At 45.6% G+C, this 11,272-nt stretch overlaps 1 protein-coding gene across 4 annotated transcripts in view; it reads left to right on the forward strand.

Annotated features, from left to right (window-relative positions):
- PPEF1 (protein phosphatase with EF-hand domain 1) overlaps nucleotides 1-11,272 on the forward strand; it is a 96,828-nt gene that overhangs the window by 5,306 nt on the left and 80,250 nt on the right. Inside the window, exon 1 of one of the 4 annotated variants that reach the window (XM_019525462.1) lies at nucleotides 5,363-5,737. The exons of the other annotated variants lie outside the window; for them this stretch is intronic. The gene's annotated coding sequence lies outside the window, so the exon portion shown is untranslated. Of the gene's footprint in view, nucleotides 1-5,362; nucleotides 5,738-11,272 lie in introns of those variants that run through there. 4 annotated transcript variants of the gene reach the window in all.

Here is an 11,272-nt window from a genome sequence, read left to right on the forward strand (position 1 = left end):
TAAACTGGGGATGTGAAAGTGCTATCTAGCACATTGGGATTTATTTTAACTGTCTTTGTTTTAGCGGTTGGTAAGAGGTTGATGACTTTCTTGGTATGGAAAATTGCTTTTAATGGGTGTTAATGAAATAGTTGAATTTGGGCCTTGTGAGTCTTAATACTGCCCTTTTAGAAAGCTGCTAAATAGTCCACAGTGGCTCCCATAGTAGCTATAATGTTTTTTCTTACAAGATTCATACTGACTGAAAGAATGTGTATGCCAACATTAAGAATACAAGCTAAGGATGGTTTCTTTTTAAAATCTGGATGAAAACATCAAAGTTTTTTTGGTAAAAGACAAAAGCCAGGAAAAGAAGAAAAGCCTAGAACTGTGCTCATGAATACAACATCCCTTTTTGTTTCTTATTTTAACATCTGTAGTACCCAAATACAATGAGTGCCAAATACTTAAAGGATGCCTTAATTGTGAGGTTTGGGGTTCCTAGTGAGATCATTACTGTTACATTCCTGTGAATGTCTTTGAGGGAATACAAGAACTGTGGCTATATAGTCCTTGTTAATTCAACTTTCAGCCTTTTTGATTCTGTCAGCAGAGGGCTCCCAATGCTTAAGAGCTTCTCTCATTCTTCTCTGTTACTAATGCTCTCTTTATGTAAACAGCTCTTCTCAATTTTTATGCCATAAATTTGTGTATGTGTGTGTGTGCACGTAGGTGCTCTATGAAACATACTGTCTAGATATCGTACTACCACTTGTCAGCACTGGTACTTTGCAAATTTCCTAATGACCCCCTTCACAGTAAGGACTTACACTTCTGCATATGATTATTTTACTGCTCTGAAATCAGTGGGATTACTGCTAGTAGTAAATTATTGTGAGATTGGGACTGAAATTTGCAATTAGAAATTCCATTATTCAGCATTATAGCAGTCAGGAACATGATCATCTTCAGTAGTTCAAACATATGTAAAAAAAGTCATAAATTTGTTTGTTTCCATCTGTTGTTGAGAAATGTACATACTTTCACTTTTTGCATTAATCACATAAACCTTATGATTTATTGACTCAATGAAGAAAATGTTTGGATTTCTGTTTCAGCGATGTATTTTCAGGGTAACAGGGAAAGAAATGGAAATATAATGACTTTCATAAACACTCCCAGCTCCCTCTCCCACATACATAATGGCTTCAACTACTGCTTTACAGTCCTGATATTAGAAAACTAAAGATAATCACTTCCAGATGCTGAAAATCAGTAACATCCTTTTATAATCCAAATGTGTTTGCCTAACTGGCTTCTGGGGGACCCAAACTAAGGCAGTGATGATTTGTTCAGCAGGGAGATGACTGCTACTTACCATTAATGATAATGCCTTCAGTAACTTTAAATCCAAAGTGTTTGTTGGTTTAAACTAGAGAGGCCTGACCAGAGATCAGATTACTGTCACACATGCATGGTGAAAGACAGAGCTGACCCTAGCCGGTTTACAATCTACATACAAGATAACCAAAGTTAAAAGGTGAGATTGAAGGGCAGAGGTGAACTGTTTGCCCACCGTCACACAGAAGATGAATGGGTGAGATAGGACTAGGGACAGACATTACACATAAACCAGTTTAAGTAATCAGAGACTGGTTTAAACCTGTAACAGAACTGACATAAACCAGTTTGAGAATGGCTGCTCTAGCACCCCTCTGGCTTATAGCCTGAGCCACTGCAGGTGTGTTCCTACATTTCTGTCTGGTTTCTGTCTGCACTTCTGTCTGGTTACAAAACCGATTTAGCCTAGCCACGTTAGACTAACCTGCAAAGACTGAATCAATTCAGGCTTAGGCTTTTTGAATGTCTGTCCCTAGTCCCAGTCTCTGCCTTATCCAGAGAAACATACTACTGTGTCCTGCAATGAAGAAAGGGGTATTTGGAGAGGATTAGTTTTCAAGTTAGATTTTTATGGTGTTTTAGGAGGGGAAAAAATTAAAGTATTGAAAAAAATACTTTTGCTTGTCTAGTGACCCCTTGCTGTTGTGTGATATATGACGTGATTTTTTTAGACAGAAGAAAGCATATGTCTCTGACTTTGTCTCGTCTTTATACTTTTCCCACTCCTTTTTTCCATGCTGCCTCTGGTGTATGAGTTTTCTACTGCCTGTGCACTGTTATCTACCTCCTCTCTTTCAGATCCCTCTTAGCAACAGACTCCTGCCATGCTGTTTATGGAGAGTGGGTTAATTTACTAAACCAGAATTACTAGAATCATCAAGATACGCACAAGGCAGAAATGAGTAATTGTGTTATCTTATTGCTTGTCTGCATTCTCAACTATTCTATTCTTGTTTATTCTGTTTCTCTTAAATGTTATACTTTTATTCTTCCCAGTCATCAATAGGGTGGTACGGTCTTCAGGTGGCGATCCTGGTTTTTAGTTTATGCTCTAAAGCAGGGCTGTCCAGTTGGCAGTCTTGTGAGGGGCCAGCATCTGGCCACAGGCTGTGTTGTCTGTGGACAGTTAATATGCAGCCTGTGGGCCCCAGTGGCTGCCTCTCTTGTGGCTGTGTACCAGGGGAGGGCCCAGGGTCCATGTGCACTGGTGCAATCTGTGTGATGAGGCTCTGTGCTGCTCATGCAGCCCATGCAGCAAAAGGAGGAAGGAGAAGATGTTCCAGGGGCAGTGTGCTGCACAGCCCATGTAACAGCAGGCTCACAGAGGGAGTGGGAACCATCCACCCTTTGTGTAGCATGGGGACCACAAGGCAGTGCTGCATGTGGCCTCCAGCTGGGCCAAAGTTGGACACCCCTACTGTAAAGCACCCATAGACTGCTTGGTTTTGTAAAAATAATTCGTCTGGGGGTCCTTATGGCAACAAGAGTGAAAAGAAGGAAAAGCAAGATCCAATCACTGAAAGAGCACACTCTCTTTGTCCTGTGGTCATATTCTGTCCTTTGAACAATTTCATTTAAATCACTGTAATTGGAGCCTCCCTGAAATCAGTCTGAAACTGAATTTGAATTATGCATCTGGCATGCATGTGTGTAGATCTGTTTAAGAGCTGAGTGTTTCCAAAGCTATCTGGAATGTAAAATAGACTTTCCACACAACTCTTCCATAGTTCAGGTAGATGCAGTCATGAGAGCTAACCTAGCTTTTGCACTATCAGCATAGTCATGATTGTTCTGGTAGTGCTAGATCTCTTTTTTAACATATGGTTTAATGCCTATTTGCTTTTCCAACAACCGGCTCTTGATAAAGTACCTTTCAGTACTTGCACATTGAGCAAAAGAGCAAAGGAGAAGATGAAGGGCCCTTGCGGTGGAAACTGTGTGTTCTGCTTGCTGTGTCTGGAAGTGAGACCAAATTTAACATATATCCTTGGACTTGAACAGAGAAGGGGTTAAGTTAGAAACTACATTTGTTTATTTCCTCAAGTTGCATGTTATCATGATCCCTTCAGGTAATTGGAGAGGTGGCCCAGGACATTCCTTTCATCAAGTTCCCAGCAGTACTAGTCTCACCAGACCACTGAGACAGAGAAGAAACTTTTATGAATAACTAGAGAGCAGACATACAATGGATATATGTATTCTAAGAAAACTAGAATTACAGGAGGGTAGATCAAGATTTAGCTCAGGACAATCTTTTTTAGAAAGCAAGAATTTTTAAGCAAGGGCAAAACCAGCTATGGGGAAACTTAGGTAGGTAGAATACTGCTGTTCTGATTGCTATTTTTTCAGGATCTTCGGTTTTGGTATTGCTGCACTTACAGAAAGTGCTTTGGGTCTCTAATGGCTTAGTGAGATCAGGACATTCTCTGGAAAAAAAAAGAGGCAGAACCTCCTGATATCTTGGTGGATCTTGAGGAGTTTAGTGTTCTTTCCTAGCATGGTGGCTGGACATTTTTTGTAGCGGCTGCCTTTGGATTTTTTAAGGGGCAGCAGGGACCTGTGTGGGCAGCAGGTCTGGGGGAGCAGAGGACTTCAAATCAGGAGTGAAGGGCACTGATTGTGGGCAGTAGGGGATGGGGGGCTGGCGGCAGGGAGCTGCCGATTGGGAGTGAGGGGCACAAGAGGGACAGGGGGCCATGGGTTGGAAACACGGGGCACAGGCAGGGCCAGGGGGCTGTGGGTCTGAAGTGAGGGATATCAGCAGGGACAGGGTGGGCTGTGGGTTATGAGTGAGAGGAAGCAGCAGGGCTGTGGGGGGGCTGTGGCTTGGGAGTGAGGGGTAGGGGCAGGGCACGGGCATATCACTGTCCTCCCTCCCCCGACAATCATATACCCCCTCCCCCCACAGGTGTCCTCTTTTTTGAAACTGGAAATACAGTAACCCTAACAAGTACTATCCTACAGTGGTGTAGTTACATGCACTGAAACACATATGTAGATGGTGTCTGGGGCTAGCTGAAATACAAGGGTGTTCTAGTGCCACGGCTGACTTCCATCTAGCCCCTCTCTGGAACTATCTTGTGCCCCAGCCAGCTCCTCCACAGCACATTGAGCCAGGATGCAGCAGCTCTGGGCTGGTAGGCTGAGCCCCTGGGCCCTTTGTCAGCCAAGGCTCCTCCACCCCAGCTCAACATGCTGTGGTCCTGGGCACACATGTTTACACATGTAAACATGTGTGCCCAGGAGCAATAAACTCTGGTATGAACTGCACTGGTGTTAATTGCGATGTGTTAGTGGCACATGTAGACGCACCCCCTGAGTTTCAAAATTTTATTTAAACAAAAAGAAATTTTGTTTCAGGAATAGGAGTTTGAGTCTAAATCAGCACAAATATTTATATTTAGTCTTTGTCTTAGTATTGGGTCTCTAAGGGATGATTTCCCCCCTTTCAACCTTTTTTCATTTGTGAACCCCTAAACAATTTTGAATGGAGGTGTGGGCCCCTTTGAATTGTAAATGTAGGTTTTCACATACTTTCGATTGATCATAATCATCTTTTGAGCCCCTTAGACATAGTCTGTGGACCCCTTGGGATCCACACACCACAGGTTGGAAACCTCTGATCTAGATTTTAAAACATGAAATTATTAGGCATTTTTGTGATGCTCCTCACCATACTATTTGAGTATTTTGCAATAATCAAGTCATAAGGTTGTGGTATAATGTTTTCCCTAAAATACTCCAGCACTAACTGATACATACAAACCTAATACTGTTCATTTCTACACTGCTACAATTTATTTTTTCAGGGAGGATTCTTACACTGACACTAGTCCCCACTCTGTTAGAGCTCCTCAGCACTGTTGCCATTTGTATACTAGGGTTGCTAAAATGCAAATCATTGTCGTCCCTGTAGAACGGCCATTCCTCTGGATGGTGATCATGTGACTTCAGGTTGGAAGCAGATAACTTAGCACGTCCCTCTCTCTGCCCGAGATTCAAGGCAGCAGAGTGACAGTACAGCTGTAACAGCAGCATACGTACAGTGCAGCTCCCCATCTGCCATCCTCTGCTCTCCTATCAAGATGGAAGATGAAAATTAGCTTTTTGTTTTGTATGGTTGTTAAAGCAGGGCTTGAGAAATATCCTCACAGGAGCTGTATAAATGCAAGGAGGGCATGTATATTGCAATCTGTGAGCTTCAGAGCTCTCAAGAGAACTAGAGCATCTATTCTCCTTCAGATCTCCACCCCAACTGTGCATTTCTGATTTCAAAAGGAGATTGTTTTTTTTTTTTTAATTCTCCTAAAGATACTCTTGTGGAAAACCTCTGCACTGCTGACATAGAAGAAAACAGGTAATTTCTTTAGGATCACTTTTAGTTCACTTGTAAAAAGCAAATACTATACACAAGCATGTGCAGCAAATGACAATGCATATGATGATATGGATGATTTTGCTTATTGCTTTGATAAAAGGGGTCCCTCTGATATTTTCCAAATGGATTGGTTGAATTATCCAGAGCTTCTGTGTATAAATGAGGAGAGATTTGTTTTACAATGTGAAGTTATGTAACATATTTCACACATCATTTTGTGAGCAAAAGTGTTGTACTTCCCACAATATGGAGAAATTCAGGGATACATTTTACGAAATCGTCATACTGAGTTTCAAAAATAAATTTGGTTTCAGGAATACGAGTTTGACTCTAAATCAGCACAAATGCTGATATTTAGTGTTTGTCTCCATATTGGAGCTCTGAGGGATTTCATGCTTTCCCTCTGTCTCCCCCTACACAGACATGCACACTACTTGTAGCTACTGTCTTTTTCTGATAGGAAGAATTTGGTGTGACTGGTGATATCTGATGGAGTGAGGCAGAAGTTTCTTCTCCACCCCTTTAGGAAAGGGAATACTATTATTGTCCCCTTTTGTCTCTGTTGAATCTTAAGCTCTATCTGGGCCCCAGTTGCTGAATATGGACTTGCATTTTGATACATTTGAATTTTAATTTTAAAGGATTCACCAACTTCAGGAATCTCATGCTTATGATTGCTGAAGTAATGGCTTTGCTTGAGCTGTAGCACAATTTATATTCCATGTAACAATTTTTTTAAATGCATGCACTTCTTTCTTTCTGCAGGGGAAAAAATGAATTCCCATATATAACTTTTAAAGTAAACATACCTCTATTGATCAACCTTTAAATAGTGTGAATTTCCTTTTATCCCTTATATGCTGCACATGCTCCTTGTATTTGTATAAAGCCCCTGAACTTGATTTCTCAAATTCTCTTTGCATATTCACGTGCTTGTAGTTCTTGCTTTTTTCCGTTTGGGCATGTCATTATCTGATGACCTTGTTGAGTTGGCATGGCACCACCCTATTCCCTAGGGCTTAAGGCCTTATCAGCTTCCAGATACTGGTGTTGAGATCCCACACTTGTCATTAAATCCAATAGAAATTTGAATGCGCTTATTGTCTTTCAGGATCAAACTTTACATGGCATGTGGCAGGTTCCGTGTAGCCATGAGGTGTTTGTGGTAGTGTTCTCTTTGATTTTGGCAAAAAATATAGGCTTCTTCAAGATCAGTAGCAGTGAAAGTGGAAACAAAAAGTCTGCTTGAAATACCCAACCGCTCGATACATAATCTTAATTATTTTTAGGATGCTTTTAATTTGTTTTTTCATATCAGGTAGGTTCAAGTATACCATATACTTATAAAATGTTAGGACTTGGAGCCTGGTAACTGGATCCAAATAATCTTAAAATTCAGAGGTGTGCCGCTTCCAGGTTTTGGCATGACCTATCATTGCAAGAAATTTTAGCCACTAGTACATATAGTGAAGGCAAATAGAATGTAACATAAGAGGAATGACTTACTGAGTGTGAAGCTTTAATTATGTTCACATGGGAAAAGTAAAGTAAATGAATGGTGTGAAATAACTGTGATGATTTTCTTTCAGTGAATTACTAGAATTTTATTTTATTCTAACTCTACAAAATCCCTCCTAACTTCATTTCCTCCATAACACCACACTCCAGGAAATAATACATAGTAACAAGACTTGAGTGTAAACTATTCAGAAAAATGTATACAGTTTTATAAATTACTCATCCAGAATAATTGTACAAGTGGTCAGATGCTGTAGTCATGGATTTGGTATAAGAGCTTGGGAAATGAGGTATGGTGATACCTGCATATTAGGGCTGTGTGAAACACCATCATTTTGTTTCAACGTCCATTTCACCACTTCAAAGGGACAGTGTTACGTTTTGTCATTTCATTTCAAAGCACTGTTCCATTTCATTTTGCTGAAACTGTTTCACTGTTTTGATGTGTTTCCACATTTCGCCCATGGGCTATAATGGGGAATCATGAAAATGCCTAAAAAGGTGTTATTTCTTACCTGATTTGGATGAAAATTGCAGGAATGGTAGCCCCTTCTGAGGGCAGGAAGCCTGCCAAGGTTCAAGGAGATAGGTACAGAGGTTTCCAGAAAATTGCACCTCAAACTGTTCAAAACACAACTCCTGACACTTGCTGGTAGCAGCAGCTTCCTGTCATCTGGCATGCAGATCTGGAGGCCCACACCCCTGGGAGGGCTGCAGCACTGTGCCAGACTCCTCCTGAGGGTGCGGGCCCCTGGATCTGTGCACTGGATGAGAGGCAGCTGCCGCTCCTGCCTGGGATGGGCATTGGGCGGAGCCTGCGCCCAGCACTGGAGAAGATTACTGCTGCCACCTGGGACTCCTTTCATCTGGCACACAGATCTGGGGGTTTGTGCCCCTGGGAGAAGTCTGGCACAGCCTGGCAGCCCTCCCAGGGGTGCAAGCCCCTGAATCTGCACACCAGATGAGAGGAGGCTGCCTCTTCCACCTGGGACTGGCTCTGGGTGCAGGCTGTGTCCAGCACCAAAGAAAATTGCTGCTGCCAGCTTTCCCAGATGGCAGTGGTAGCCTGAGCCTCCTCTCATCTGGGGCACAGACCTGGGGGCTTGCACTCCTGGGAGGGCTGCTCAGGCTGTTCCAGACTCCTCCCGGGGGTGCGAACCCTCGGATCTGCATGCCAGATGAGATGAAGCTGCCTGTGCTGCCTGGGACTGGTGCTGGGCGCAGCCCACGCCCAATGCCAGGGAAGATTGTTGCTGCCACCAGTCCCAGCTGGCAGCAGCAGCCTCCTCTCATCCGGCATGTAGATCTGGGGGCTCACACCCCCAGGAGGAGTACGGTACAGCCCCGCAGGCCTCCCAGGGGTGCGGGCCTCCAGATCTGTGAGCCGGATGAGACGAGGCGGCTGCTGCTGCTGCTGCTGCTGCCGCCGCCGCCGCCGCCACCGCCGCCGCCTGGGACTGGCACTGAAGCCAAGTAAGCCCAGCTTCAAAACTTGAAATGTTTCAAAACTTTTGAAAAGTTTTGAGTGCCCTTGTTTCATTTCAAACCTTTTTCAAAGCCTTTTGCTGTTTCAAGAGCAAAATGTGTCGAAACAGTTGTGAAACAAAACACCTAGTGAAATTTTGCACAGCCCTACTGTATATTGTAAAGGCTTAGAGAAATAGTCAGGATCTTCACCGCCATCTTATTTAGCCTTTCTGACAAATTCTTTGTGAAAAGTCTCCAGACCTTTAAAAATTTATGACTAAATGTCTAGTTTATAATTTGTGTATAGTGGTCCTTGTCACAGTCCCTAGGTAGGGTGGCCACTGACTCATTCCCAGAATGCAGGACATCCATTTGGTGAGGAGAGAGGTAACCACCGACCCCCTCAGCCAATCAGCAGTGAGGGTTGGGGCCACCATCTCCTCAGCCAGTTAGCAGGGAGGGTTGCAAACACTGGCTCCTTGGCCAATCAGCAGCAAAGGGCAGGGCCATCACAAGAAATCACCTTTGTCCCTCCCTGGCTGGCTGGGAATCCTGCTCCTCCTGGCTGAGCACCGCTCTTCCTCTGGCACAGCCAACAGAATCACAAGAAGTGATTGATATGTATTTCTAACAATGAACTGAAACATGGGACTTTTTGCAGTCCATTCCTCATTTAGAAATGGATAGGGGACAAAGGGTTTAAAAACAGGATGCTCCGGTATAAAACAGGACCAATGGCCACCCTATCCCTTGGTAGGATGCTGCTTCTGAGACTGTTTTCCAGTCTCCTGTGTGCATGCCTTCCAGATGACAAGCCTGTGTTGATAATCCCCTCCGGGTTTGGAGCTTCATGATCCAGCCACTCTCTGGTGCTCTGGTACTGGGTCTCTGGTACTGGCAGCAGGAGAAAATATTATTTGGTGGTGGGGCTGAGTAAATATTATTGGTGGGGGGGCTCATCCCTGCCTCTCCCTCGTGCAGGGCCATTGCAGGGCTGGCGCATGCTGGTGCTGTATGCAGCAGCAGAGGAGCAGCGCCGGGTGCAGTGGAACAGTGGCGCTGTGGTGCTGCTGCCGTTGCTGGCTGCTGCAAAATTAGTTTTGGGGGGGCTAAACTCTGTTATCCCTGGCCTTCTGCTGCCTGTGGTCTCTGGGTTATCAGGCATGACACTCAACTTGCCCAACAGAGTTTTGTCATGTGGAAGAATTTCTTTTAGAAATCTGTGGTCAGTAACAGTATGTAGTGAGTGGAGAACAGAAGTAGCTTCTTCAAAACAAAATTGCACAGCACTCCAAGAAATGGATTTAAAACAGAGCTCAGTATTGATACAGTCTGTCTACACTTGGTGTTCTCCTGAGGCCTTGGAGGTGAACATTAGGCCTGTGCGAAGCAGCAAGTATTTGCTTCAGATTTCAGATTTGGCCCATTTGGAAGGACAGTGATTCAATTTGGTGATTTGAATCACTGTCCTGATTCAATTTGGCTGATTTGGATCCAGAAATTTGGCGCCAATTCAGAGATTCGGCCATAGATTAAACAGGCAGCAGTCCTCAACCATGCTGGACACAGCCGCCTCCAGCTGGTAAATCTGTTGTGGTGGGTGGAGGTGGGAAGGAAGAGGCACGGGGCGGCGGGGGAGCGGGGTGGAGATCAATGCTCCCAAAGCAAGGGAGGGATTAGGGCTGGGGCTGGGGCTGGGGCTGGGGCTGGGGCTGGGACAAGCTGCCCAGCCAGGGCAGGGGGGCACGGGACTTGGTGAGGGGGGCCCTGCCACTGTGTGTTGCTTCACACCGCTGGTCTGGGAGGGCATGGGAGTGGGCATGTATCCCTACGTCTGCATGGGGCAGGCTGGGCTGTGCTCCAGACAGACGGTGGAAGGTGCTGAGAGCAGGGGCTGTGCCTGCCTGCCACACACCCAGCCGAGGCAAGGAGGTGCGGGACAGTGCTGCTGCACTGCCTTGGATAAGCAGTGCACAGCAGCGGAAGCTGCTCCAGCCTCCCTGCACATCCTGGACAAGCTGCGGTTTCTGCCTGCTACGCCCCAGCTGGGCAAGCAGCAGCAGGATGTGGGGGTGGGCACGTGCACCTGGATCAGGGTGGGGCCGGCAGCAGGGGCTATGGGGAATTTTAGGGTGGCTGCAGCCCCCCCCCCCATAGCCCCAGCTCCATTACACTCTGCAGGGTAGGTAGATCCCGGGCTGTGCTCTGGGCTGTGTCTGTGGCTGGGGCTAGCCACCTGGAGCTCAGCCCTGGCTCAGTCCACCCCATGGAGTGCAGCCTGGCAGTGGGCGGCTGGGGCTAGCCTCCCTGAGCGCAGCCTGGTCCAGCCTGCCCCACACAGATCCGGGGACCCACACCTGCTCGCATACCCTCCCCAACTGGTGATGCACGCTGGCAGGAGCCCCCTTTCCCAACTCAGCTTGTCCCAGCCCCAATTCCTCCCTCTCTGTGGGGGCATTGATCTGCGCCCCACACCACACCCCACCCCTTCCCCCTCTGCCCACCACAACAGACTTACCAGCTGGAGGC

This window comes from Gavialis gangeticus, unplaced genomic scaffold, assembly GCF_001723915.1.
Source record: "Gavialis gangeticus isolate Ggan-Ray unplaced genomic scaffold, GavGan_comp1, whole genome shotgun sequence".
Lineage (NCBI taxonomy): Eukaryota > Metazoa > Chordata > Crocodylia > Gavialidae > Gavialis > Gavialis gangeticus.